The 25,369-nt window shown below is 42.0% G+C and overlaps 1 protein-coding gene across 12 annotated transcripts in view; it reads left to right on the forward strand.

The window, feature by feature from the left end:
• CRTC3 (CREB regulated transcription coactivator 3) overlaps positions 1–25,369 on the forward strand; it is a 103,802-nt gene that overhangs the window by 34,115 nt on the left and 44,318 nt on the right. The window lies entirely within an intron of this gene.

The following is a 25,369-nucleotide window of genomic DNA, read 5'->3' on the forward strand; positions in this document are numbered from 1 at the left end:
AGTTCATACCGTATTAATATGAAATAATCTTCTTACCTTTGTCCTTGTTCCAGCCTCTGACTGCTGAATCATAAAAGAGAGTGAGAAGAGGCACTACATTTAAAGCAGTGATTGTCTCTAACTAAACTTAAATTCTCACACTTTTTGGCAGTAGAAACAACCAAAGTTTTGTTCTGATTTCCTGCAAAGTTTCACAATAGTCAGGAGTCAGAATTGGTCCCTATGTTATGAAACAGCCAGTTTTTATACTTTAGACTTTAAAAATGAAGCTTTAGTTGTTTATGATTACTTTGGATGTTTTCCAGGAGTCAGGATAACATCTGTAGAAGATTCTACACAGGCCTTGATGTCAGGTACCAAGGTGGTTTTCCCATTCAAAGGCAATAGTCTGTGCTTCAAGGAACTCCCTGGGTATAGAAATTGGCTGCCTCAGCAACAGCTAGCTAACTAACAAATTAGCCCTCTTCTGTCTTTACCCCCAGCCTCTTGGGGACGTGACCTCAGAAAGCTCTCCCCTATCCATGTTCTCCTGGAACCTTGGCAGAGACAGTCACCGTGGTAACTACCTTCTTTTATGCTAGTTTGCCTGAGTACAAGGGAAAACACTTCCCCACAGGCGTTAATTAGATAGAAGTTTAGCGGTGGTGAGGAGAAGAGTACAGTTACTGAGTACCTGACTATGCTTTGTGAACCCCGTATCATTTAATCCTCTCATTAGCCCTCTGAGATAAGCATTATTATCCCCATCTTACTGACATTTAAACAGTAACCGTACCCAAGGTCACCAAAGTGTTAACTGTTGGAGTCCGGACTCAAACCCAGGTTTATCTGTCCCAGGCTTTTGCTTTTATTTTGCAAATTAAACAAGTATGGACACACTAAATCAATTCATTTTCAGTTAGGAAAGTGTTTTTTTGTGGTTTTTTTTGCGGTACGCGGGCCTCTCATTGTTGTGGCCTCTCTCGTTGCGGAGCACAGGCTGAGCAGCCATGGCTCACGGGCCCAGCCGCTCCGCGGCATGTTGGATCTTCCTGGACTGCGTCACGAACCCGCATCCGCTGCATCGGCAGGCGGACCCTCAACCACTGCGCCACCAGGGAAGCCCAGGAAAGTGTTTTATTCTTTCTTTTTCTCATCTGGGTAGATGCCTTTTTCTAGTCCCCGGGGGCCAACAGACGCCCATTTCAATGTGACTTTTGCTTGGTTCCTTCTCTTAGGTTATATCTGTTTGTTCACCTGTCAGCCACCTGAGAAGTCTTTTGCCTAGTTTAATCCTACTTTCCGCCCTTCCCTTGACTATCTAGGAAATCTCTCATTGGGTTAGTCTTAAGTCTCCCCTGAACTGAGATTTTCATACTGGAACTTGGTCAGGAAAAGCTAAAACTGGGATGCTAGAGCCACAAAGAAAAAGGCGGCTCAGATAACAAAAAAAAAACACAAGACCAAAGGCAAGCAGGGTCCGAAAGATCAGGGAGCTAGTGAGGAAGGGGGCAGGGGTGGTCAACAAAAGCAGATATGGCCACACAGGTCGTAACTCTTCCCCAGCTGCCGTGGCTGCCACATCTGCCAGGATGCCTGTGACCTAAAGAGCTCAGGGACTTGCTGTTGCATTAGAGGCTGTGCTTATCTCTTCTCAATATCTCTCACCCACCATCTTGTCGTTCATGAAATTGCTCGACATGCTTTCTACCAGTCTGTGCCTGTTGGTCTCTAAGTAGTTTTCAGGGTTAATTTAGAATTAATTAATTTAGAACTATCATTTGAAAGGTTTGAAGCGGCTTATAAATTAAAATGTAACTCAAAATAAAGCAGAGAGAAGGACATTAAAAGGGCAACATTTATGGGAAGCAAAGCATAGCCTTGACTGGGCTTCTGCCAATAAAGGACGGCTCTAATTTGGAACAGAGATCTTTCCATATTGACTGCTTGCCCTGGCAGATGAAGCAGAATTTTTAGAACCAGAACAGACCCTGTAGCTCTTTTGATGCAACACTCTTATGTTATAGGTCAGAAACTTGAAAGCAAGAAAAAGTAGATGATTAGCTTAATGTTTCTCATCTAGTAGGTAGCTGATACCAGAATCAAATTCTTCTTACTTTGTCTAGAGTTTTTTAGCCACTCCATACCATTTGACCAGCACATTTACCCTTTATTTCTGAGTGCAGTGGAAAAGGAAATTTACTCCTTACTTCCTCCCTCCTTCCCTCCCTGCCTTCCTTCCTTCCTTCCAAACAAGATTACTACTGTTAGTATTTTAGTGCTACCACTTCTACCACTGCCTCTCCTGGTGAAAATGTACCGAATTTGTACCAGGCATCAGGCACTATTGCTAAGTACTTTGCATACATTGTTTACTCTTCCCGATAACCCCGAAGGTAGGTTCTGTTACTGTCTCTATTTAAGCGGGGGACAGAGGAGGCTAAGAATTACGAAGCTTCCCTAGATCTCACAGCCATAAATGGTAGCACCGGATTTCAAGTCCTGGCTGTTTGATTGTGGAGTTTGTGCTTGTAGCTACTAGCAATCCTTCCGGCAGTTTTTTTATTCTTTTGTTGAATTACTAAAACAGAACTGTTTTCTCTAAATGCAGAAGTTGAAACCTGTTGAGGAAATTCAACCAGAGTATTTTTTGAAGAAAAAAGAAACCATTTCCTGATTTCTTCATTTGTTAACCCTGTGACATCATTAGGGCTGGTACTAGCCGCCCTCTTGCCTTCACACACCAGAATGGAGTGAGATAGTTCTTTAGGAACTTCTGAGGCTGTTTGGATGGCCAGAAGCTCGACCTGCCTCTTTGATTCTCTCTGCCCTACATCCGGCCCTTGAAGCCTTACCATCCCAGCCACTGAGGAAAGGCACATGGCAAAGGCCCCACATCCAGTCCCTGCAGTAACTGTAGACAGTCTTCTCTTGATTCCGATCTGCTTTGCTACAGGCCCTGTCCTGCCCATTGTCAAAACTTTGGCTCTGAAACCCTGACTTTTAAGCTACCTCTGACCCTTTGGACTTGTTTGTATTTGCCATGGATAGAAAAATCAGGAAATAGGAAATTCCCCCAGCAAAGAGATCTTTGGGAGTGTGTTTGTCACTATAAGCAATGATACATAGATTAAAACAGTAATGAGATACCATGGGCAGGAGTGGTTGGCATATGGACTCAGGCTTTAGACAGCTTCGGTTCAAAGCCTGCTTCCACCCTTGCTGAGCTTTGCACTCAAGAACATAAGCTTTCTAAGCCTCAGTTTCCTCATCCATAAGATGGGGATAACATTAGTACCATCTCAAAAGGTTGTTGTAAAATTAAATGAGATGATGTATATGAAGCATATAGCACTGTGCCTGGAACATTGTAAATGCCAATAAAGGTTAATTATTATCAAAGTAATAATTTAGCCTTTTTGTTCATTAAATTAGGAAAAAATTTGAGTTAATACTCAATGTTGGTGAGGGGATAATAAAATTTGTTCTTGTATATGTTATTACAGACATTGTAAATCGGTATACATCATTTTAAAAAAAATTTTATTTATTTCTGGCTGTGTTGGGTCTTCGTTGATGCGTGCGGGCTTTCTCTACTTGTGGTGAGCAGGGGCTACTCTTCGTTGCGGTGTGCAGGCTTCTCATTGCGGTGGCTTCTCTTGTTGCAGAGCACAGGGTCTAGGCACGCGGGCTTCAGTAGTTGTGGCGCACGGGCTTAGTTGCTCCGTGGCATGTGGGATCTTCCCAGACCAGGGATCGAACCCTTGTCCCCTGCATTAGCAGGCAGATTCTTAACCACTGCACCACCAGGGAAGTCCCAGTATATATCTTTTTGAAAGCAGTTTAAGAATATGCATGAAGTGTTAAGATATTCATATTCTTTCATGAATTCTACTTTTGGGACTCTAGCCTAAGAAAGTAATCCAAGGTGTGAAAAGAAAACTTTAGGTCTGATAATGCTGCAGTATTATTTGTCATAGTGAATAACTGACTTGAATAAAATATGATACATCTGCTCAGTATTAAAATTATGAGTTAAAGACTCTGCAGCTACATGGAAAAATACTTGTATTACTATATTAAAGGAACAATTTAAAAGGAGGTACAAAATTGTATGCACTGATGGTTGGAGGAGTATATGAAGTTTCTACACAGCTGCTAGGACATAACTGGTTTTTCCCTAGGGACTTTTTGACACTCCCATTGAGACATTAGTTTTTCTTGTTTTTGTTTTTTTAATGTGGCAAAAAAAAAAAAAAAAGTCAAGTAATGACCAAAATACAGAACCGAATCTCGTGTCTGAGTCTTCTCCCTGTTGCCAACCTCTAATCTCAGGCTGAGGGTAAACGATGGAGGATAGTGAGGGTTGAGGCAGGGCTCAGAGATGCTCTGAGGAGTCACTTGTGTCTTACATGGGCTTCTTCTCAGATTCTCAAACTTCTCTTTATAGACCTGGGGAGGGAGGTGGGGAGAGGGGTGTGTGGGCATTAGTGTGATTTCTTATTCTTGACCTCACCACTGTCAGGGACATCCTCAGTGAAGTTCTTAACAGTTTCTTCAGCCACACATACATTATATTGATGTTTTAACACTTCTTTATAGTGATTATTTGGGAGAAGGAGTACTAAATTTTAGAAGTTAACCAAGTAGGCTGTAAATAAATCATTGCCTTTTTTTTTAACTTTTATTTTTAATTTAATTTATTTATTTATTATATTTTTGGCTGCTCCGCAGCAGCAGCAGCATGTGGGATCCCAGTTCCCCGACCAGGGATCGAACCCACGCCCCCTGCACTGGAAGGGCAGAGTCTCAACCACTGGACTGCCAGAGAAATCCCAAATCACTGCTTTTTAAAAACTTATAATAGTAATCCATCCTCATACAAGTTCAAACAATCCAGTAATTAATGGGGTACAAAGTAAAAGTCCTGGCAAATGAGAGGTAGGTTAGTGATTAGAAAGAGTCTGGGATGTCTGTGGTCTCTTGTGCACATTACTTGATTATAAAAACAGCAATCTTTACTTTGGCTGATAAAAGTCTCATGTTTCCACAGGATGTAGCAAAACGTTCCCTGACCAAAATGTCTCTGTCAGGAGGGTCTTGTCAAAATGTCCGGCTTGGGAATACAGCTATGAAAAAACATGCACAGGGAACAAAAACACTGAGTGGAAACAGTGCTTGTGTTTGGGTGGTAGGATTATAATTCTACCTCCCCTCTTCTGTGTTCCTAATTTGTCTATAAAGTGGTTATAGTTCTTTTGTAATGAAAGTCCAACTTGACAGCTATGTATCAAACACTATCTATGTGCCAGACATTGTGCTTGATGCCAGAGATAGGGCAGTGACCCAGACAGGCATGGTCACTGCTTGGAGAAACTTCAGTCCAGTGGGAAATTGCAAATGATTTTACAAGTCATTGTGAGACCATGTGATAAACCCAGGGCGGAGGGGTTTAGAGAGCGTCTGGAACACATCTGAGGGGTGCCTACCCCAGACTGGGGGTAGGGGGAGCTCCAGGGAAGATTTCCTGGAGGAAGAGATGTCTGAGCTGGGACTTGAGGGCCATGTGACTGAAGGTTGGAGTGGGGAGTGTTCCAAGCAAAAGAAACAGCATCTGGCAAAGCTTGGAGGCGAGAGAAAACGTGTCCTGTTTGAGGAACTGGAGGTTGGTGAGACTGGAGCATAGATTGCATGTGAAGTGGGGGTGGTGAGAGGTGAGACTGGAGGGTAAAACAGGGACCAGATTGCGAAGGATTTTACTTTCTTTTTAAGGGATTTAGATTTTGTCCTAAGGGCAATGTAAAGATACTGGGGAAATATTTCTTTATTTGCTTGTCTGCTTGCTCACTTATTTATTCTTCCAAATTAATTTTTATGTAAAAGTAATACATATTTGTTTAAAAAACTCAAATAAAATAGAAGTATATAAAATGAAAAGTAAAAGTCTCCCTTTCTCTCCTTGACACTCTCCCCCAGTCTAATCCCCAGAGGTACTTATTGCCAAGGGTTCCTTTTGCACCCTTCCAGGGGTTTTCTGTGTATATGCAAGCATGTATTGTGTGTGTGTGTGTGTGTGTGTGTGTGTGTGTGTGTGTGTGTGTATGTGTGTGTATATATATATATATATATATATATATATATACACTTTATCTTTACACAAATGGAACCATGCCATAATAAATAACTTCCACCTTGAAGGCAAAACTTGAATGTCTTGGACATCATATCCGTACATAAAGATATGTATTCTTTTCAATGGCTGCATGGTATACTTTCACGTAGCTATCCCATCATTCACTTAACCAGTCTCTTATTGAGGTCTAGACACCTAGACTGTCTAGTTTTTCACTATTACAAAGCAAACTGCAGTAAACGTTCTTGTTATATGTATCTTTGGGTATTTATGTAAGGGTAATACCTGTAGGATATGTTCCTAGAAGTAAAATAGCTGGGTAAGAGGATGTGTACATTTACAATTAAGGTAGATATTACCGAAATAGTCTCTATAGAGGTAGTTACACTTTCTGCTCCCACCAGCATTTTGAGAGTGTCTGTTTCTTCATATTGTCTGCACCACAGAATATACCTACTTTAAAAAATTGTGGTAAAAAATAAAAAAAAACCATAACATAAAATTTACCATCTTTACCATTTTTAACCATAAGTTCAGTAATGTCAAGTATATTTGCACTGTTGCGCAATCAGTAGCCAGAACTGTTTCATCTTGCAAAATAGAAACTCTGTTCTCATTAAATAACTCCCCATTTTCCTCTCCTCCCAGCCCCTGGTAACCACCATTCTACTTTCTCTCTGTGTGAATTTGACCACTCGAGGTCAAATTAGTGAAGTCTTACAGTATTTGTCTTTTTGTGACTGGCTTATTTTATTTAGCATAATGTCCTCCAGGTTCATCCATGTTGTATCATGTGACAAGATCACCTCCTTTTTACAGGCTGAATAGTATTCCATTGTATGTATATAACACATTTTGTTTACCCATTCATGCAGGGAAGGACACTTGGGTTGCTTCCACATCTTGGCTATTGTGAATAATGCTGCTGTAAACGTAGATGTGCAAATATCTCTTTGAAATCCTACTTTCAGTTCTTTCCAATATACTCTTAGAAGTGGGATTGCTGGATCTTTTGGCAATTCTGTTTTATATTTTGGGGAACAGCCATATGGTTTTCCATACTGTCTATACCATTTTATATTCCCACCAACAGTGTACAGAGTTCTGATTTCTCCATATCCTCTCCAACACTTGTTACATTCTGTGGATTTCATAGTAGCCATCCTAATGTGTGTGAGATGATATCTCATTGTAGTTGATTTGCATTTCTCTAATGAAAAGTGATGTTAAGCATCTTTTCATGTACTTACTGGCCACTTGTATATTATCTTTGGAGAAACATCTATTCAAATTATATCCATCTTTCTAATCTTGGCTAATCTATTGGGTAAGAAATAGCATCTCATTGTTTCAATTGACATTCCTTTAATTATGAGTGAAATTTATTCATTCATTCAACAAATAAATATTGAGCAGCCCCTACTTGTCTGGCACTGTTCTAAGGTGCTAAGGACAATAACACAAAAGACAGGTTGAGCATCTCTATGTTTCTTTGACGGTTTGTATATCCTGTTCTGTAGACTATGTTTTTAAGTCTTTTGCCTGTTTTTCTGTTGAGTACTCTATCCTTTCATTGGTTTTTAAGACTTCTTTATTATGTATTAAGGAAATTGGCTTTTTGTGTATTGGGTTTCTGTTACTGTGTAACAAATTACCATGAGCTTCTGGCTCAAAACCACACGCATTTTATTATCTGACAGTTTCTGTAGGTGGGAAGTCTGGTACGGGTTATCTCGTTTCTCTGCTTCAGCGTCTCACCAGTCTGCAGTGCAGATACTGGATGAGTCTGTGGGCTCATCATAGGCTGAACCAAGAATGCGCTTCCCAGCTCCCTTGGGCAGAGTTTATTTCCTTGTGGTTGCAGGACTGAGGCGCCAGTTTCTTGCCTGCGACTCCCCTCAGCTCCTACAGGCCACCCACACTTGCTTGGCACGTGGGCTTCTCCAGCATGGCCATTAATGTCATGGCAACTTACTTTTTCCAGGCCAGTGAAGAGGAGTCTCTCCAACGCCTCTGCTAGCAAGACAGAGGCTTTCAAATATCAGAACGGAATCACTCCATTGCCATATCCTATTGGTGAGAAAAAAGTCACAGATCCTGCCCACACTTAAGGGCAGGGAATTACACAAAGGCATGAACCAGGAGGTGGCGATCATCAGGAGACACCTTAGAGTCTGTCCACCACAATCTGCCATATATATTCCAAATATTTTCTCCATTTAGTAATTTTTTTTTGTTTGGGAGTTTTCTGTTCTGATTTTTATGAGGCAAATGTATTGATCTTTTTGTGACTTCCGTGTTATAATCTGTATGTTTAGAATGGCCTTTATCATGTCAAGATTTCTCAAACACTCACCCAATTTTTTTAACCCATATTAATACTAATACTCTAATACTGTTATTACTTTGGGATTTATTTTGTCTTGAGCCTTGAGACAGAGATCCCACCCTTTTTCTTCTGTGTCCAACCTGTTGTCTCAGTTCTTGAATAATTCATTTTTTATATGATTCTTTCTTTTTTTTTAAATTAATTAATTTTATTTATTATTTATTTTTGGCTGCACTGGGTCTTCATTGCTGTGGGCTTTCTCTAGTTGCGGCGAGCGGGGGCTACCCTTCGTTGCGGTGCACGGGCTTCTCATTGTGGTGGCTTTTCTTGTTGCAAAGCATGGGCTCTAGGTGTGCAGGTTTCAGTAGTTGTGGTGCACGGACTTAGTTGCTCTGAGACATGTGGGATCTTCCCGGACCAGGGATTGAACCTGTGTTCCCTGTGTTGGCAGGCGGATTCTTAACCACTGCGCCACCAGGGAAGTCCCTTTCTGTTTGTTTGGTTACATTGATATGGCTGCCCATTTCCTCTGTCCATTTCCATATCAGTGTAGTTACTGTAGCTTTGTAATATGCTCTTCAATTTTAATTTTAGTTGTTTTTTGAATATATATGTATTTATATTCATGTGGTTCAGAATTAAAAATAATCAAGAGTGTGCAGTGAAAATACCCCTTCCATCTCTGTCCTAGTCACCCAATTCACTCCCTACAGGCAACCCCTGTTATCAAGTTTGTTTATTCTTTCAGGGATATTTTATGCAGTATTAGGAAATGTGAATATATAATTCACTTCACCCCACCCTTTTACCCAGAAGGTAGCTAACCATACACATTCCTGTACATTGCATTTTTCACTAATATATCTTAAAGATCTTTCTATATCAGCTCCCCAAGAGCATCCTTATTCTTATTTTGTTTTGGTTGGTTTGTTTCTGAGTACACAGTATTCTATTGTATGGATTTACCATAATTTGTTCAATTAGTTCTCCAATGATGAACATTTAAGTTACAGACTTTAAAAAAAAGTTACAAACTAAGTTTCAATGAACAACCTTATACACATATAATTTTATACACATGTAAATATAACTGCGAGAAAAATTTCTAGGAGTGGAATTGCTGGGGCAATGAGTATATGCATTTATAGCTTTGATAGGTGTGTCAGTTCACACTCCATAGAAGTTGCACCAGTTTACATCCCTACCTGCCATGTATGAAAGTGCCTGTTTGCCCACATCCTCCCCAGCTCAGTGTTTTATCAACTGATCTTTGTCAGTCTTATAGATGAAAAATCATGTCTCTGTGTTCTTTTAAGTTACATTTCTCTTACTATGAGTGAGGTACATTTTTTCTTATGTTTATGTATTATGTATTACCTTTACTGTGAACAAGCTGTTCATTTCTTTTGCTCTTAATTCTTTAGGGTGGTTGATCTTTTTCTTATTGACTTTTTAGGAGCTCTTTATATATTAAAAAAGTAGACATTTATCTGTGTTATAAGTTGTAAATATTTTCCCAGTTTGCCGTTTGTCTTTTTTTGTGATGGGATTTTGTTTTTCCATGCAGACATTTACATTTTTTTATGTATCAAACTTTAATGTTTTTCAGTGGCTTCTAGGGCTTTGTAAAAAGTCGTCTTCTCTTTGTTTCTTTTAATACTTTGTGCCTTCATCTTTAGATTTAAAATCTTTGATCCATCAGGAGCTTATGCTAACATAGGGTATGCAATGTGAATCTGACTTAATTTTTTTTCAGTTTGCTAGCCAGTTGTCCCAACACTGTTTATTGAATAATCATCTTTTCTCCACTAATTTGAAATGCCACTTTTATCATATACTAAATTCCCACATGTGTTTGCTTATATTTCAAGACTTCCCGTTCTCTTTTATTGATTTATGTGTCTATTCATACACCAGAATCACAATGTTTTAACTGATTACTGTAGCTTTATATTACATTTTAAAATTCTAGTGGGATTTATTCACTCTCAAGCTTCTTTTCAGTGATTTTTCCAAGCTATTCTTGCATAGTTATTTTTCCAGGTGAACTTTAAAATCGGCTTGTTAGGATCTATTTTTAAAAATCCTGTCATTAATGGGTTTTATGTAGTTGAATGATGTGATCAGATTTGTGTTTTAGGAAGATTACTCTGACTGCATTGTGAAAGCTAGATTGGAGGAAACAAGATTAGAGACAAAAAGACCAATTATAAGGCTGTTGCAGTAATTCCGGGGAATGGGTAGATGGGAAATTGAGGATAGTAGTAGGTTTGAGAAATGTTTGGAAGGTCAGAGTGACCAGACATGGAGATGCCTGGGATGGGGAGGGGCTGGGAGGAGGTGCTCAAGGAGGACCCCAAACTTCCAGGGCTTGGCTGTGGGGTGGTGCCATTCCCAGACATTTGAAATACACGAGATAGAGCTGGTATGGGAGGAAGATGGCAGATTCGTTTCTAAACATGCTGGGTTTGAAATGCCTGCCAGGTAGTCCTAGAAGAGTTGTCCAGTGGGCTGTTGAACTACAAGTCTGAAGCTTTGGTGAGAGGTCCCTGCTGAAGATAAAGAGTTATACGACAGAGTCCTGAAGAAGGCCAGCACTTAAAGGATGGTCGGGAAGTTCAGGAGTCAGCACAGAAGACTGGAAAGAAATACCACAGTGGTAGGAAGGAAACTGGAGAGCATGGAGTCGCAGAAGCCAGAAGAAGAAAATTTTCAAAAGAGAGTGAATTGTCAGTAATTTCAGATGGTTCTGAGAGGTCAGGTAACTTAAGAGCTGAAAAACGTCCAGTTGCATTTAGTAACAAGGAAAGTCAATGGTTATCTTGGGGAGAGAAGTTTCAGTGTAGTAGAGGGGTCGGGGGCTGAGGGGTGAGTGGGAGTTGAGGAGGTAGTTGAGGCAACTCCTTCATCAGGAAACTTAGCTGTGGAGAAGGGAAGAGACACAGGGGTGAGAGGAGAAGAACAGAGCATTAAGTTCTATTTCAAACACCACCCCCACCCCCCAGGGGAGAGGCTTGGCTGTGGTTAAATGGAGATGAGAGGGAGGCAGTGAAAGGGAAGAGGGTAGTGATCGTAGGCTTTGAGGACCAGGTAATTCTGAGATAGATATAAGGGCTTAGAGAAATTGGCCAAGATGAACTGTCTCGAAGGGAGTGATCCAGTTATAGCCTTGGTATATGTTCTCTGATGGTTTTTACTTTTGTTGAGTTTTCTAATATTTTTGTTTGGCTATTTTTTAAAAATTAATTAATTAATTACTGTATTTATTTTTGGCTGCGTTGGGTCTTTGTTGCTGCGCGCGGACTTTCTCTAGTTGCGGCGAGCGGGGGCTACCCTTTGTTGCGGTGCGCAGGCTTCTCATTGCGGTGGCTTCTCATGTTGCAGAGTGCAGGCTCTAGGTGCATGGGCTGCAGTAGTTGTGACACACGGGCTCAGTAGTTGTGGCTCACGGGCTCTAGAGTGCAGGTCCAGTAGTTGTGGCCCACAGGATTAATTGCTCTGTGGCATGTGGGATCTCCCAGACCAGGGCTCGAACCCGTGTCCCCTGCATTGGCAGGTGGATTCTTAACCACTGCACCACCAGGGAAGTCCCTGTTTGGCTATTTTTATATCTTGAGAATTTAGAGAAAGAACTTCTAAGAAATTGGAATCAGGTTTAGAAATTTAATTGGCAATTAAGTTAAAAAGGTACAGAACAGTGTATTAGTGTGCTACCATTTGTGTAAAAAAGGGTGGGGGTAGAAATAATATGTATTTGCTGTACATGCATAATCAGTAGTTGGAAGGAGTCACAAGAAACTAATAATGTAATTACCCATTGGGAGGTGGGGACTGGAGAGAGGGGAACAAGGGGTGGAGGTTGTCTCTTCACTGTCCATCTTTTATTTAAGAATGTAAATATATTTCTTATTTAAATAATTTGATCTAAGCGGGTTGGTTGTCTTTAAAAGTAATGGTTCCAGCAGAGCCTGAATTTTCTTAGTTACTGATGGCTCTAAGTGGGGTCCATCTGTTCTTCCATATCTAAGAACCACCAAGAAGCAAGTTCTTGCTTTATGCCTGTGAGGTGTGGACCTTTGCCTTTTCTCTACTCTTCCCCACTGGAGAACAGCAGCGCTGGGGAAGTGGGCAGTCCTAGATTTTGGTTTAGGGAAAAAGACTGTGCCCTGGCCTGGCATGTCCTGGCCCTACTATCCATAGTTCGACTGAGTGGGCTATTAAGGGTTCTGCACCCAATTCCACCATGGGCAGAAGGGGGTTCCCGACACCAACAAGCAATTCTCCTACCATTCAACTCAATTCTGACACCATCTTCCCAGAGACAGCATCAGGTGACACAGGTTAAGGACTCAGTCCTATATAAGACTGCCCCGCCTCTACACTTCAGACACCAGTTACAAGTCTAGGTCCCCGAGTTACCTACAACTTCTGTCCAACTTGGCTGTAAATCGGAGGTTCCCATGACCTCCTCCTCCTCCTTTGGATTCAATTAACTTAATAGAACAGCTCATAGAATTCAGGGAAACATTTACTTACACTTACCAGTTTATTATAAAAGAATATGATAAAGGATACAGATGAACATCCAGATGTAAGAGATGTGTAGGGCAAGGTATGTGGGAAAGGGGCACAGAGCTTCTGTGCCCTCTCCAGGACACACCACTGTCTTCACATCTCCATGTGTTCACCAACCCAGAAGTTCTGCAAACCCTGTCCTCTTGGGTTTTTATGGAGGCTTCATTACAGAAGCATGATTGATTACATCATTGGCCATTGGCGATTGCTTCAACTTCCAGTCCCTCTCCCCTCTCTGGTGGTGCTGAGGGGGACACTAAAAGTTTCGACCCTCTAATCACAGGGTTGGTTCTCCAGACAACCAGCCCCTACCGTTAGGTGTGTTCCAAAAGTCACCTGATTAACATAACAAAAAACACCTTTGCTGCTCTCATCACTTAGGAAATTCCAAAGGAGCTCTGTGCCAGAAATGAGGAGGAAGACCAAATATGTTTTCCTTATTAAAAGTCACAACCCCACAGCTGTAAAGCTGGTCTATAGGGAAGAGAAAGGAGAAAGTGGGCAGTCATCATCCTGACACAGGCAGAAGCCTCCCACTGGTTGTCCGCTTCCCAGCTGTGGCACATCCCACTGACAGTTAATCCTATGACTTGTCAGTCTCTCCATGACCACAAATTATTTCCAGAAACTCCAAAACTTTTCAAAACATATCAAAAATTCCCTAAACACAAACAAGTGAAATACACAGAAAATGAAAAAAAAAATTTTTTTTAGCATTTCTCAATAAGTTTCTTGGTGGCTTTAGAGGAAACATCTGAATTATGGCATTGATGAACCATTTTACTTTTAATCTCTGTTTTATACTCCATGCGGATTGCACACCTCCACCGTTGGAGCATCAGATGAAATACAGTCACCTCAAAACTTTGAAATCCCACAAAAATAACCAAGTTCACTGATGATAATTTTCCTTATCCATTTTTTAGGGTACCAGGTAAAGTAGTTAGTTAGGGCTGTGTTAATGGTGCCTAATCTGAGAAGCTGAACCATAACATTCTGGCAGTTGAAGCTGATTGATCGCCGTTCCCTTTTCTGGGTTCTCACTGGTGGGTAGATGACTCAGGGAGCCGATGGAGGATCAGATCATTAGCTTTATTACCTTTATTACTAGCTGCTGGGTAGCTCCCAGAGCCCTTTTGGGCGGGGCTCTGGGATCAAAATGGGACATCCCTCCTCACGCCTCCCTCTTCCTGGAAGTGAGGCCACCTGCGTGCCCGCCTAGGCAGGGCTGACCAGGCTTACCTCACCAGTCACAGGCCAGAGCTGGAGAAAGGCCCACCTTCCTTGTAAGGGAGAGACCCTGCCCTACTGTTGGGAACCAAGAAGCTGTCGGTAGCACATTCACCCATCCAAAGGAGGGGCCCGGTTCAGGATGGCAGCTCTCACCAGCTCACGTCTGAGTGGTTGGATTTCTCTCCCCTGTCTGTAGGCAGAGGGGAGCACTTGCAGGTGAGAAGAAAAGACTCCCTCCTTATGAGCCCTGCCAGTTTTTGTATTAGGTGACAAAAGGAATGCCAAACCCACTTAACCTGGAGTCTCCAAACAAGCACCCAGACTCATTTGCAGTTTGAACTCAAATTAAATGGAGAACCTGGTCCCACAGACAAATCCTCCTACTTTTGGTAACTTGGTTCCTCATGGAGAAGAATGACCTTATAATGATGAATTTTTAGAAACCTCTCATCTGGGCAGATTCCCCCAAGAGATTCCCCCAAGGATACTTTACAGCTCAGCCTAAGGGAAGATATACCAGAAGCAGGGCTGTATGAAAAAGGAGTGGCCTGCCTGGGAAAGTCATCGGGTCCCATCTCCTGTGGGGTCTAGTAGAGGCTGGATGGCTGCGGCAAGGGTGCTGCATAGTGGAATTGATAGGCCTGTAAGGGCGTTCCTAACTCTTGTGACTGACTGTATGAATCCAGGAGGAACAGGACACTATGTGTGCCTCTTCATGAGCAAGTAGTCGGGTGAGGAAAAGTACCCAAGGCTCTTTTAAATCAAAAACAGGATGTACATTTCGTTGTCTTTTTTAAAACTCAATATGCTTTGTTTAGAATTGCCATGTGCTGTTATATCTAACTAAATATTCCAGATTATTTTATTCCCTCTAGAAACATTTTCTTTTATGATATACCTTCCTAGTTCCTTTGTGAAATTATACACTTATTTTGTCCTTTAAAGTCATGTGAAGAAAAGTATTTTAGTAATAATTTTTGCAGGCCATATGGTAAAACACTTAGCTTTCATCTCTTTTTTTGCATGTCTGTAAGTTATTGGGTTAAAGCTGAAAAAAAGACACCCTTAATTTACTATAGTGTCACAATTTTAATTTTAAAAAATTAAACTTTTTATTTGAAAATGTAAAATATACCCTAAAGTAGAGAATAGAATAATGAACCCCCTTATACTCATCACCAGTCTTAATATTTTCCAGTTTTATTGAGGTATAATTGACATATAACATTGTATTAGTTTAAGGTATACAGCATAATGATTTGCTCTGTGTATATATTGCAAAAAAATGATTACCACAATACACAGGGGAACAAGGTCATGAGGAAAGGCGGGCTTGGTGTGCCGCTGCCATTTCTTCCACCTTCAGTCTCTGCGCCTTTCGCCGAGCTTCCAACAGCACCGTGTTGGGACAGAGCATTCGGAGGTTCACAGCCTCAGTGGTCCGTAGGAGCCGCTATGAGGAGGGTCCAGGGAAGAATTTAGCATTTTCAGTGGAAAACAAGTGGCGGATACTAGCTATGATGACTTTGTACTTTGCGTCTGGATTTACAGCACCTTTCTTTATAGTAAGACACCAACTGCTTAAAAAATAATCCATGAGACAGATATGAAGAGGAGCATTTTGAGATGTGCTGTCTCTTTGAAAAAAGGATCAAACTCTTGAACTCAGCATCCTAGATATGTTTGTAAATAAACTTATGGCATAAATCCTTAATATCTCTTCTCTGAAATATAGAACATGATAATTAAGCATGTGCTTACTTTTATTTGGGTAATATTGCATTATTAGTTTCTTAATTAAATATGTATGTGATTTTTAAAAAAAATGATTACCACAATAAGTCTAGTTAACGTCCATCACCACACACAGTTACTCATTTTTTTTTTCATTGATGGGAACTTTTAAGATCTACTATCTTAGCAACTTTCAAATATGTATTATGGTATTATTAGCTCTAGTCACCATGCCATACATTACATCCTCAGAACTTGTTTATCTTAAAACTGGAAGTTTGTGCCTTTTGACTGCCTCCACCCATTTCCCTCAATAATTTTCAACACTTTGTCAATTTTGTTGCATTTATCTCCCTTACTTTTTTTTTTTTTAATTCCAAATTACAGATCTCTTTTAAACTCAGTGAAGTATCTTACCAAGTTTAATCAGGGTGGTGTATCTGGCGTGATTCAGGATGCAGCGAGACTGAAAGGAGAGGGAAGAAGGGCAGTCCGTGCCTACACATGACTCTTCCTCACCTCTGTCTCATACGGCAGGAAGAGGCAGGTGATGGGGTAAAGCCACGTTCAGGTGCTTTGACTCCTTTCCTACCGGACCTAAAATACCTATCTGACCCCTCTGGCCTCTGAGGACACCATTGGCCTTTCTCTACTGGCCAGTTGCTTTCCTGTTTAACCTGCCTCTAGGCCAGGCACCTGCTGCCCTGCCCTGTCACTGCTCAAGTCTTAGCTCACAAAAACCAGTTCCTCCCTTCCACAGTTCCTTTCCATCATTCCATCATCACATAAGAAGCAAATCAGCTTCTTCTGGAGGAAATAAATGGGCAGACCCAATTTACCCAGAACTGATTTCTCTAGTCATGATCATATTAGGAGCCAAAGGGGAGCTGCACTCAACAGAAGGCCTCTCTTTCCACTGAAGACATTGCACCAGGCAGGAAGGCGGGGATGGGAATGGACAGTTTAAAACTTCTACCTCTGTGGGTGCTTGTGTGGTATTTCCTGGAAAGACAGTATAATATGCCTGCAGGGGCCTGGGGTCTGCATTAACCTCTGCCATGCCCATGCCCATCCCTGAGGATTTGAAGTGGAAATTCTTTTTATTATGGAAAATTTTAGCTATCCCCCAAAGTAGAAAGAATAGAATACTAAGCTCCCATATAGCCATCACCAGTTTCAATAATTCTCAACATTTTGTCATTTAAACTTTTTGATCATGCATCCTAGTAGTAAAAAAGAGTTTTGTATCCCCAATTTGGTTACGTTTTTGTTTGTTAGTTATATATACATATCCCTGTACTGTTATATTATTACACAAAAAAAATAGAAAACTGAGTGGTGGAAACAGGGCTTCTAATATCTTCTCTACACCCTATATACATCACACACTCTGCTTTGGATCCTAATTATTTAGAAACATAATAATAATTCATCAAACGTGTGTTGGAACCCACTGTCACAGACACCATGTGGGGGCCGAGAGGGAAGGTGCTGGGGCAGAATAACAGGTCTCACCGCTTGCAGTCCGCTAGGTCAGCAGAATGTCACCCACCAACCTCTCCAGGTGAGATGCCTGTGCGAGCCCCACCTGGGATATTGACCTTCTCAACTGCCTCTTCCGGGAACAAGAGCCCCGCTATGAACCCTAAACCCTGCACTCTGGGCATGTTTTATGCTTCGTTGTTATTTCTTATTTTTACAGATTATTCCTCCTGGTCCTCTGAGATAATTTTGACTGCTTTGATTTTTTTTTTCTGTTTGGACCTTTGCTGCCTTAAAAAACAAACTGTTTTATCAGTCATATTTTAGAGTAATCTTTATCCTTAGTTTATCTTATTAACTTTTCTTCCCTTTTACCTTTCATTTAAAAATAAGGACTAGGAAGGGGCAACACATGGGATACAGATATGGTGACAGGCCATGTCACAGGTTAGAAGGTTTGGGCGCCAGCACCTTCTCTGCTCTGCTCTGCTCTTTGTAGCTTCTTTTCATCCTCACAGCAGGACTCATTTGGTCCTTGGGAGAAGATTGGATCCCAAATTCAGTTGGCAAAAAAGGCATGGTCTCAATGTTAAAAATAAAATAAAAACTACCCACTCAGGTGATTCAGGGGCTCTGAGAGTCAAAGTACCCTGTAAAACTGGACTAAGACCAGCCTGAAGATAGTGTAGCACTGGCCACCTGCTGGGAGAAAAGCCTTACCTTATTCCCAGAAGTTAGGAGCCTTACAGTTTTGTGAACTCAAGATCTAGCCCACTGGCGTGGCTGAGCACCAGCTGCTGCCCAATCTTAACACTGCAGAGGGCAAAGGAAGAGGCTGGGGAGCTGAGGTCAGGGAGGGCTGGCAGAGCGCTGGCATGTCTGATCCTGGAGATTTGTAAAGTATTTTGAATTATATTTTAAGGTTGTTTTGTTTTGTTTTGTTTTGATGGTGATATAATAGAGTCTCTAACCAAGCTATGAAATCCTTTTTATTCTGCTCGTTTTGTAAGGCAGAATTAAAATGCTCCATTTAGCCCCCAGGGAATGAATTAATAGCCTCTTCTTTGCAGTGGGCAGGTCTTCCTGACTCCCTCCCTCCCTTCATCATGAGAACCAAAGGAAGCCCTGGCTGTGGCTGGAATGATCCTGGAATGTGGCTGGGTTCCCAAGAGAGGCACAGTTGTCCCTTTGTTAGACTCTTTTTTAAAAGAGGGGACCTATAACGTCGCCCATTAACTATAGCCTGCATATAAATAAGAAGCGCTGCAAACTCAGGGAATCGGCCTTCCTGCCCTTTTAAAGTCTCCAGTCTTCCCCCCAGAGAAATGTATTCAGAACCAGGGGTTAGTCTTTCATGATCGAAAGAAGAGCTAAACAGCATTGTGGGCGGGCTGGAGGTCCTGTAGAGCAAATTAGTGAGTGCGAGGGTGACCTCAGAGCCAAGCATTAACACACCATGTCTAGTAGTGCCTTTATGATCTGTTAAACTTCTACCCAGTCTCCTGTTCCACCTCTAGCTCTACTGGGGAGGAGGGAAACAGATGGGAGCTCAAATATATAGAGTTATTTAGAAGGATTGAGGTAGCATTTTAATTCTGTAGGAGGAAGCATGGGAAGGTCAATAAATAGCCTTGGGACTTGTAGCTAACCTTTATAAAATATTGTCGGACACTTACCCCAAATGAGACTGTTGGATCCAATATAAAAGGTAAGTATGCTGTTTATACTGCAAGATAGCCAGATACCCTAGCAGGGCTCTTACCCTTTAATTGAATCTTGGGTCATCAGTAGATTTATGAGAACATAATAAAATTTTGTCTGGAACATTTCTGGAAAAATATTTTTTATTTTTTCTGTATATGTCAGCAAAAATCCACTTACAATCTCAAAAATAAATGATTTTGTGTGGGTGACTGAGCAAAGGAGGCAAAATGGTGAGGTGAAGAGAACCCTGAAGGAGACTCAGAATCCTGAGTTCAAGTTGCCAGGCTGTGTGACGGTGAGAAAAAATCACTTCATCTCTCTGGGTCCTGGTTTCTCATCTGTAGAAGGAAAGCACGGAGCTGGATTCCATTATGGTCAGCAGTCCTTTTGCTTATCACTCTGATAAGCCAGCAGCCCTGTTCCCTTGTGTTGCTCATCCCCACCTTATTTTCACCTGCTCTGGGCTGAAAAGCCAGGTGGTCCAGTTTATTAGGCTCAGGTAAGGTGTAATGGAGAACCTGAGGGGCTCCCTTCCAAGTGCTCTCCTGGAGGGTTCTGTTTTTGTTGCTTAGAGACTCTCTTTGCTTCCTGGTTTGCTGCTGAGGTGGGTGAAGTTGTCACATAAATGACCCCTGGTTCAGGCTAGCACATTGTCCTCATACCGTAAAATAATGGTATCATCACATCCAGTGCAACTCCTGTCAGTATGTATTTCTAGTATTGGCAGTGGTATTCCAGAAAAATATCTGTTGCTCTGACAGGATTTTTTTTTTTCTTGCGCTTTAGTTATCATAATGTCTACAAATGAAGCTACTGAGAGTTGTCTTATGTGGAATTGTTTCTGTTTGAGATAGTGATTGGGCATCCCCTTGTAAAGATACTGAGGTTATGGTATTCTGGATCAAGACTTTTCAGAGGAACCATTAATATGCTTAATCTCTGTCTTCTCAAATGTTTTAAATATATTTTTAAAAACTCAGTAGAACTTCTGACAGTGCAGGAATGTACTTGGCCATCCTACTAGCATTTAGAAATCTATATTTCACTTGAGAGAAGTTGCAAATTACATTTCTCCTTTTTTTAATAACATTGTATAGAAATACAGCTGTAAGTGAGAATTGATTTTGCTGCAAGAAAGAAGTGTGGCTTGGTCATTCACGTATAAAGAATATGCTATAGCATATATACCTTTAATAATGACAGTCTCCTTGAGTTGGCAATAAGCAGCTCTCCAATTCTCAAACTTCAGCTCATTCCATGACTAAACATGGGCTTAGTAGTAGGAATCTGCTTGTGGTTTGTTAGTCATGTAAGAAAGATCTGGGGTTTCTAATTAGCCACAAACTTAATGATCTGCCAGTGATTCGGTACGTCTGCTAAAAGAATCAATGCAAATGTAGGTCACATTGATAGATCAATAGTGTCTAATTAGAGGAAGTAATCTTCCTCCCAGGAAAGGTAAGGAAATCCAGCTGCCACGTTCAGCCATTCACCCCAGGCTGCAGCTTTCACAGGTGATATGAGGTGACTGCATATGGTGCTGCATGTAAAGACACCTGCGTGAGGTCTCGGTCCTTGGGGGGAGTGCTCTGGGAGTGTGGTCCTGTCTGCCGTTGCCCTGCAAATCCACAACGCTGCTTCTTTTGGAGGATTCACGTGTCCTGTTTCATCTCGGAAAGAGTTCCGCTATCAGCATTAGCCATGTCGCCCCCGCCCTATCAGCCACCCTAATACCTGGAAACCTGAACCAATTTGCCATCCACGTAGAGGTATTTTCAGAAGCAATCAGGAGCATGCAATTCTGCAAAGCAGGGAGAGCCTGAAACGGGGGCTCTCTGCAAGTGGACATTCAATTCCCAGAAGTACCTTGAACTGCTTTGAATTCGCCTCCTCCCCCCAAAGCCCAGCCACAGAAACTAAGTAAGAATTGCCTATGGCTAGCTACTTGCCAACTCAGGAAGCACCTGTACCCTCCCGCCCCGGCCTCATTGTCCTTCACTGTTGAGGTCCATGGAACCTTGGTGTTTGGTCTGTGCTCCACCTAGTCTACCCTCTCTCAGATTTGGGGACCTAAGCCCAGAATCCACCTTTCCCCTGCCTTGGGTTACCACTCGGTCATTCCTCTCCATGCTCAGGCCCTGGCAATTCAGTCACAATGTGAAACAGAATTCTCTGGCCACCCCTTCACTGCTCAGTTTCCTACTGAGAGCCTCCTGGTGCTAACCCTCACCCCTGCGTTACCTCAGGCAGCCAGCAAGGACACTGCCACTCCCCATGTGCGGTTCCCAGCCGCTTTCTAGTGCCTGGGGCCCTGCAGTAAGACCAATGCTGGCCCGGGCCTTGAAGCGGTTATTGGACCTCCCATCCCTATGTATTTCAGAATAAAAACTGTTAAGCCATCCAGAACAAACAAACAAACAAAAAGATAAGGAAATCCAGCTAAATTCTGATTTTTCCCACACTGAATACTTTGAATGTTATTGGACAGTCTCTCAAATAGAGTCTTCCTCTTCTGTGTTGTCCTTTTCTTGCTTGTATCCTAAGAATGTGCTCGGTCTACCTATGGGTAGTCCAGCACCGGATCCCAGATATCAGTGTGGAGGAGCTTTTGTATACGGGTGTGCAGGAGTCCTGTCTTCTCTACTTAGTGTCTGGGTCCCACGTTTTCAGATCGGGTGGTGCTTGTCAGAACCTGAGCCTGAGGCCCTCCTTAAAACACGTAGGCACCAATTTGCAGGCTCTTTTGACTTTACACTTCCCTCGTTGCTCTTCGTGAGAAGCAGGACTCTCCATCTCACTGCAGTCTCTCTGCCATCACTGCCATATCAGTCAGCTTTGCTACAGTACCAACCAATTCAAAAACTCTGGGACTTGCAGCAAACCTTTGTTTTTCACTCATATTCCCTGCTGTGCTCTCCTCCCTGTATCTTCCCCTTCTGCAACTGAGGTTGAAGCAGCATCCGCTCTTTGGGACATGGCATTCTCATGGCAGAAGGAAGGGTGTGAGAGTTTCTGTTTGGACAAGATGTATATCACGTGTGCTCATGATCCATTGATTAAAGCAAGTCACAAGGCCCTGCCAACATTCTTTTCAGGCATTCATCCCAGATTGCAGCTTTCAGAGGTGACATGGCATGGGCAGCAGATGGGTGTGGGAGGCTCAGAATGCTGGAGGATGCCCCTAACGATGATGTCACTCCTGCTGTCCACAGAAGGGCTCTGCAGGGTGGCCTCACCTTTAACAAGTTGCTCTCCAGTGTCCCACCACCTGGATATCCATCCTCCTTCTGATGCCCAGTGTATTGGCCTGCTTGACCTTCCCTAATAGAATACCACAGACTGGGTGGTTTAAACAACAGAAATTTATTTTTTCATAGTTCTGGAGGCTGCAAAGTTCAAAATCAAGGTGTTGGTAGTTTGGTTTCTATTGAGGACTCTCTTCCTGGCTTGCAGATGGCTGCCTTCTTGCTTTGTCCTCACATGGCCTTTCATCTGTGTGCGTGTCCTCCTGGTGTCTCTTCCTCTTCTTAAAAGGACACCAGTCCTAAAAAAAAAAAAAAAAAAGACACCAGTCCTATGGATTAGATCCTACCTTATGACCTCATTTAACCTTAATTACTTCCTTAAAGACCCCATCTCCAAATACAGTCACATTGGGGATTAGGGCTATAATGCACAAATTCTGGGGGACACAATTCAGTCTGTAAACACCCAGTTTCCTTGGGATAAGGCAGCTTTCACACACATAATTTAATTTTGTTTTCTCAACAAGCCTGTGAGGAAGTTATCAGATGATCATTTCCACTTTACAGATAAGGAAGACGAACAAAGTAACTTGTTAGTAAGTGGAAGATTCTGGACTGAGACTTCTCTTTGATTCCAAACCACAAGTTCTTTGAACTGTATAATGGAGTTTTGGCCTTATGAATGTTGGAAATGAAATACTGTACGCTTATTGAATTAATAACTGTAAGAATTACATAATATATGGAAGATTGTTTACAAAATGTTAAGTATGGAAAATAGATCACAAAAGTAAATGTGCTATGGGTACCACCATGTAAAAACTATGGATAAAACTTGAAAAGGAACAGAAAAAATGAAGTACTTGACCTTCAGGGTGGTAGGGTTTTATTTCTTTTTTGTATTAAAGTTAGCTTAAGAAATACATTTTTAAATAACAGAATTTTAGCTCTTATCAAGGACGAGATTGGAAGTTGGTGGGAACAGGAGAACTGTGTGCCTGTTTGTCCCTAGCTTTCTGGGATCCAGAGACTTAGGCCAACTACCAAACACCATAGTGTTTAACAGACTCCTTCACTGTGAAACCTCCTCCAGTTCCAGCTTCCTGGGCTGAACTGCTCTAGTTCATTTGATGGGCAAGGCCCTGTGAGTTGAGAGGGCTAAAGTCAAATATAGTGTGGAAGAAGATCAGCTACTACAGGGGCAGAGAGTTGAATTTGTGCCACGGTGAGGAAGAGAAGAAAATTTCAAATGTGGCCAGAGATTTCCCCCTCCACACACACACACACACACACACACACACACACACACACACACACACACACACACACACACACACACACACACACACACACACACACACACACACACACACACACACACACACACACACACACACACACACACACACACACACACACACACACACACACACACTCCAAGTAATAATAGAGGATCTGGGCCAGCAGGGGTTAAGGCAAAACAGGCAAGTGTAAATAGAAAATATATGTGTAGTAGGAAGTTCAGAAGACATTCCAAGAGCTTTCTGCTTTTTGGATCCCCCCCCTTTATTTATTTATTTTTTATTATTATTTTTTTTTTTTTTGCGGTAGGCGGGCCTCTCACTGCCGTGGCCTCTCCGGCCGCGGAGCACAGGCTCCGGACGCGCAGGCCCAGCGGCCATGGCTCACGGGCCCAGCCGCTCCGCGGCACGCGGGACCCCCCCGGACCGGGGCACGAACCCGCGCCTCCCGCATCGGCAGGCGGACTCTCAACCACTGCGCCACCAGGGAAGCCCCCCCCCCTTTATTTTTAATTTTATTATTTTGGCCACGCCGTGCGGCATGCGGGATCTCAGTTCCCCTGCAGTGGAAGCACAGAGTCTTAACCACTGCACCGCCGGGGAAGTCCCCTTGGATCCCCTTCTAAAGACCCTCGGTGCCCCTTCTGTAGGCTGGCCTCTGGGAGCTCAGTCTGGCAGTAGTTGTGCTCTACGACTCCTAGAGGAAAATGTTATTTTCAAGTACAGTTAACATTCGTGTGATTTTATTACCAGAGAGTCCTCCCTTTTCTTTTATCCTGGAACAAAGTAATCTGTCTCTTAAAAATTATGTGTACTGTGTAAGCAGGTCCTGATAAAGTGTGCCTTGGGTATTCATCCTCTTGATTAACAAAGGTGTTTCAACTTATCACTCCCTAGATTAGTGTGCTGTCTTGTCTGAGATCAACATCCATCTTACCTATCACAATGGATGTTTTTCTTCCAGTACCAGAGGTTGTTCCTCAGTAAGATCTCTTTATTTTAGGAGTTAATAGATTTGGATTGTAAAACTAGAGAACTGAGACAGGCTGGGACCTGGGACCCTTTGCTGACAGAACTGTTCAACTAAACTAGTACAGACATTTTATCAGTCCACTCGGGAGAAATAGGAGTCATTCCCAAATCCGATATAAGAAAATCTGTGTGTTTATAACAAAGAAAAATTAGCGACCAATTCTTAACTAAAAGAAGCTCCCCCAGAAAGACATACTCCGTCAAAGGATTCCTTTCATAGTAAGCTAGGTATTTGACATATGATTCAATTTACATAAAAGAAAATCTGTTTTCATGTATTTCACAAACATCTCTGGCATAATATTGTATACACATTGCCCCATTATGTGAGGTAGAATGGTCCAGCCTAGGATTTGGTTTTTGCTTGTGACCACCTAGAGGGGTGAGATAAAGAGGATGGGAGGGAGACGCAAGAGGAAGGGGATATGGGGATATACGTATGCATATAGCTGATTCACTTTGTAATACAGCAGAAACTAACACAGCACTGTAAAGCAATTATACTCCAAAAAAGATGTTAAAAAAAAAGGTTGCCTTTTATCATGCCAAACTCAAAAATGTTAAGAATGTCACCCAAGCCTCCATTAATAAAAGATTTTGTATTTATTGACCATGGATTTAT

Source organism: Lagenorhynchus albirostris, chromosome 1 (genome assembly GCF_949774975.1).
Source record: "Lagenorhynchus albirostris chromosome 1, mLagAlb1.1, whole genome shotgun sequence".
NCBI lineage: Eukaryota > Metazoa > Chordata > Mammalia > Artiodactyla > Delphinidae > Lagenorhynchus > Lagenorhynchus albirostris.